Source organism: Etheostoma cragini, chromosome 5 (assembly GCF_013103735.1).
Source record: "Etheostoma cragini isolate CJK2018 chromosome 5, CSU_Ecrag_1.0, whole genome shotgun sequence".
Classification (NCBI taxonomy): domain Eukaryota; kingdom Metazoa; phylum Chordata; class Actinopteri; order Perciformes; family Percidae; genus Etheostoma; species Etheostoma cragini.
The window spans coordinates 20,064,731-20,070,120 of NC_048411.1; the positions used below are offsets into that span (position 1 = coordinate 20,064,731).

Consider the following 5,390-nt stretch of genomic DNA (forward strand, 5'->3'; position numbering starts at 1 on the left):
TGGGGTCCCCTGCTGGAGCTGCTGCCCCCGCGACCCGATACCGGATAAGCGGTCGAAGATGGATGGATGGATGGGTTTCCAACCTGGGGGTTGGGATCCCAACATGAGATGAATCTTAAGGGTCGGCAGAACTACCTGGCAGGAGATAAATTCTGCTGCCCAAAGTTAGGATCATGAACATGCAGTGTGTTACAAGGGATGACAAGTAGGCATGGATTCATATTAATTTTGTCAACCATTGTGACATTTCAGTAAAAACTTTGACACGCTGGTGTCAGTAAAGGAAAAGTCACCAAAGATATTGGGATTCTTCCCAAGGGTACCTTGAATGTCTACACAAAACGTCATGACAGTCCCTCCACTAGTTGTTGAGATATTTCAGTAAACCAACAGACGCCGCCATCCCAAGAGAACAAAACTAAATCTAACTTATCTTCAAAGCAAGGTCCTCCCCACAGCGGACTCACTTTACCAGCCCTTGGAATTTAAAAAGGGTTTTGTAAGCCCTTATATACAGTACAATATGGATATCTACATTTACTACAACTATAGGATTAATATTCAAGTTAACATTAGGATCTTGATTCTATTCTACTAAATGTTTAAATTTGTCCTTTGAACTGAGTAAATTTTAATTATATTTTTCATTTTATTATTTCTCTTCGTACAGTGGAAAGTGGAAAAAAGAACAGAAAGACAAAGAGGAGAGATAAAGGGATGAATTTACCAAATGGAAGGTATCATACATTTTGCATTATGCAACACTGTCTGTGCTATTGTTTTATTCTCTGTCAGGCCTGGGAGCCACCCAAAGGCTACATTAGGGTGAAGACATGAAAAATCACAAAAAGCGGGTGGGGCACTCACTCTCAAATGCATGCACAAACATTATTTCTTGCAGCACAGCACTCTCAGGACAGCTGCTCAGAGTTCTTCTGTAAAACAAATGCAACAATTTCCTGCTTACTTTAACAGACCAATCATGTGCAAATGGGAGTAGGGAGGACACTTAAACACAAAAAACTGAGTCTTGACAACGTGGCAAACGAAATAAACGTGGCAAACGAAATATATAAAATAAAAAATAAAAATGTTGAAACAAAATAATTAATATAAAATGTCCCTAAAAGGTAATAATCAGTGCTGTCAAATGATTCAAATATTTAATCGCAATTAATTGAATTAATGTCATAGTTAACTCATAACTAATTGCACATTTTAATCTATTCTAAACGTCCCTTGATTTCTCTGTGTCCAATATTTTTCTCATTTTAATGATCTTATCAACATGAAAAAGTGAATCGGCTTGCTTTGTGCAAATGTTGTTGTTTTTTTAAAACAACATTGGCACATAGCCTACTGTAGTGTTCAATTTCACACGTAAAATTCTCACTTGGAGCAGTCATTCACAATTGGTGCAAATAATCTCGCACACAATGAATCATCAATATATGGGTTAAAATACTTTGACGAGGGGGAGGAGAATTCGCATCAGCTGTGTGCTTACCACTTGATAAGTGGTATTTCAGACTGGACGTGCTGCCATGACAGCTCAGCTCACAACAACAAAACACACAGGTTAATACTGCAGTAGTAATAACAATCATGAAGGTTGATGATGAAAATAATAATAACAAATGGTGAAGCAGGCCTTAGTCTTACATCATCGCAGCTATGGGGAAATGCAGAAAAATGTGTTAACTATCTTTCCTCTATAAGCTATATTTCATTATTTGATCCATGCTTTTTTAATTTTTATTATAATTTAAAAATGCAGATTAGTGCAGCTGTACGTTATTTCATAAGGAAAATAAATACTAGCTGCAGCCCTGGAAGACTTGCTTGGAGTGGTCAAACATTAAGGAGTTTGGCTCACTTGTCATGTACGCTCGAACAAAATCTCTGACAGACTGCTGATCGGCCACAAACCCACAGATAACACTTTCTCTTTCATGGCACATCTGTCAAGATATGTCGTGAAAGATGTGACTGTGTGTAAGAGTGCTTCCACTTTGTAATCTGATCCAGAGGAGCAGGTTTGAGGTGTCACACTACTGCTGTCTCCTTGGCTTGTTACTTTCTGGCTATCCAATTAAACACAAATCCAATTGACTCACATCAACACCCTTTGTGTCCTCACCTCACAACTAACTAAGCTCTCGCTGAGGTGCGCATGCATGAGATGAAGAGATCTGGTGTAAATGATGCGTACATGTGTGTCACCTCTCTGACTTTGGTTGCAAGTCAATCTTGTTCTCACATTGGTTTATTTTATTTGAGTCAGTATCATATGCCATAGACCATATTTGCTTATTTGTTTCAATGAAATTATTTGGTACAAGGGTGTGCAATAGTATGGACAGAATGTTCATGATGGTGACATGATCCTGTGCTTTAGGGTGCTTTTACATCTGTAGTTTGGTTCATTTGGTGTGGACCAAAGGAAACTAATGATACACAGGCTTTTTAGAGACAAATATCACTTGTCCATTTATGTCCCCCCCCCCCCCAACACCAAAAACAGCTGTTGGTCTTGGTGCAGTATTTGGGATTTATTCTGAGTCAGGGGGATGGGGAAACATTTATTTTGCATCCATTTACATTAAAATGTTTATACTGATGATGTATAAATCTCTTAATGTGGAAGCAAAAAAGACAACTCAAATTCAACTATTCATCCCATTAGTGAGAACAGAATGTGCTTCTGTTTTTTCATTAAACCAGTGGGCAAAAGGACATGGAGTGGATTAAATCTGATTCAGATGACTTTTGAAGCAACACCTGCCAGACAACAGTTAGCACAAGAAAGTGTGAATTTTCAAGTACGTTTTAAAGAAAAAGCAAGCAAGCTGTGCCCCTGTCCATGCCAGCAATAAGAAAACTTTTATCCAAAGTAAATCAGAACTAACTTGTAAGCACACTAAACAAAGAGCAAACGATATTTGGAGAACTATGCAGTGTGATTTCATTGCATCTGGCACATTTATTGTAAACTGATGACTGAAATTACAGTTCAAACACTACAAAGAATTACAGTGTTACAAAAATCCATACCAGAACCACAAATCAAGGTCTGAAACATTTCATTTGAATTATCCATTAGTTGATTGACAAAACATAATTTTTGTTAATCCTGATAATCTATTATTTGATTAAATTATAGATTTTTAACATCCCAAAGATTTGCTGCTTTTAGGGTTTGATGATTTTAAATGTAACATATCTGGGTTGTAAACTGTTGGTTGGACAGAATAAGCAATTTGACAACATCATGTTGGACTGGGAAATTATGATGGACATTATTCACTAATTGACATTGTTTTAGACAAAAGAATCAATCAATCTTAACAATAATAAACCGATTAATTGACAATGAGAATAATTATTAGTTTTAGTCCTAAACAAATCCTGACCAATTGGGGTTTGCAAGACCTGAAAGTTTACTTTAATTAGTGCACACATCACATAAGAATAGTTTAATTTACCAATTACTGCAGTCAAAAAACAATCCAGAATAAAATGTATATGTTGATGAGCACTGTAACAACGTTGCCACTTAATTTTTAGTCTTGCAACCCTGCTAATATGTATCCTTAGATCCCTTTCTGGGGACCCCACCCACATTAGGAACCACTGCTATTAACAATGTATATCATGAAATGAAGCGTCCAACAAAATTCTTACAATCAAACTTAAATAGCTGAAAAAAGGACAAAAGGTATGCAATCCCAATGAGTTAAGAGGAAAAACTGACAAGCATCTTCCTGACTGAGCAGTGCAGTGGTGCAGTGGGGCTTCATAGGAGCTTTGTGCATAAGCTTGAGCACATCAGACCATTTACGCCCACATGGAGTGATACATTTTACTGAAAATGTACTCATTAGTATGCATCCAAAAGTACGTTTTAGTGAGTTCTAGATCCCCTGTGAGTCCAAGTGTAAAGGTGGGCCTGATTCTGCCTGGTTTACACAGTTAGTGCAGTCACTTGAAAGTCTGAGTCACGGTACGAGTGGACAGTGATGTGTAGTGATGAGATTAATGTAAATCTAATAGCAGGAAGTGCTGTTGGCGTGAATAAAAGCGAGAGTCCAAGTAAGTCTAACCTCCAAATTCCACCGGTTGCGGAACAGCTGCGGATCGGCTCCGCTGCATGTTGGCTTTGTGCTCTGCCGTCCATCAACACCCACCAGGTCCAGATTTGTTGCAGAATGGCAAGACTGACTCCATGACTGACAGCTGAAGTCTCAAAGGCCCACCAGATCTCACAAATTCATGTAGAAGAAAAATACACACATTGACTTTAATCAATCCGTCGCCGTTCTGGAGCAGATCCGCAGCCATTCCACACCCGGTGGAAATTTGGGGTTAAGAGTAATGGCTATAGAAGTGGACGGTAAGAGGTACATATCACAACTAGAAAATAATGAAATTCGACAAACATTGACAGATCCAACCATGTGCTGGTCGTGATTACACCAAAAAAGCCAGAAACTTCCATCAGAAGTGGCTTCTAGTTTTAGTGATACTCTCCTCTGCTTTTCCATTTCTTTTTCTCTTTCTGCATCAAGGCTGTCTCTTTTATTGAGTGGTGTTATGAAACCCATCTACATTCTTAAACCTCTCAGGTGAGTGCTGGGGTACAGGGAAAGGTATGTTACTATAACAACTGAGTCAAAGGAGGAGTAGTCTGACTTTTGACGTTAACAGTTGAGTCTGTTGAGGAGGAAGAGGAGGAGGAGGAGGAGTAGGAAGAAGAGGAGGGCGCATGAAAGACTCTGCAGGTCTGCCTGTACTGAGGAGACCTTTCCCTATAAAGCCTAACTTATTTTGTTTGTCTTTCCTTTAATAGCAAGGCTTTTCTAACAAATCAATGTTGTTATACAACAGGTAGTCAGATAGTTCCTTGGTTCTGTGAGCAGCAGCTGCCAGCTGCATTAGCTGATACTTACGCATTTTCATTCTCTGTTTTCCAGCAAGGTTACATAACCCCAGGATTCTCTCCAAAGATTAATGTGGAACTGGCAACACATAAAAATTGGAAGGACTTATGCAAAGAAATGTGTTCATTCATCTAAATTTGAGCAGGGCTAACTCAGAGCAACTTGGAGCTTTTTGACTAAGGTAGTGGAAAACAGAAAATAAACAACTTTTTAGCTCTGACTACCCAGATGGCAGCAGAATTCTTTCATGGTAAAACTAATCTAACACATTAATATTATCTGTCACTGTGGACTGAAGTGGTAGCTGCACCCTGAATCAGTGGTTTCTGTAGTTCATTGAGTACCAGCTAAACAGCTGGTGGTGTGTTATTCTCGAAAGCTAGAAACAAACTTCCCCAGAGAAGCTACAGCCTGAAGGGCACTAATACCACACACACACACACACACACA

General features: G+C 38.8%; 1 protein-coding gene across 3 annotated transcripts in view; it reads right to left on the bottom strand.

Annotated features, from left to right (window-relative positions):
• msh3 (mutS homolog 3 (E. coli)) overlaps positions 1-5,390 on the bottom strand; it is a 41,084-nt gene that overhangs the window by 3,546 nt on the left and 32,148 nt on the right. The window lies entirely within an intron of this gene.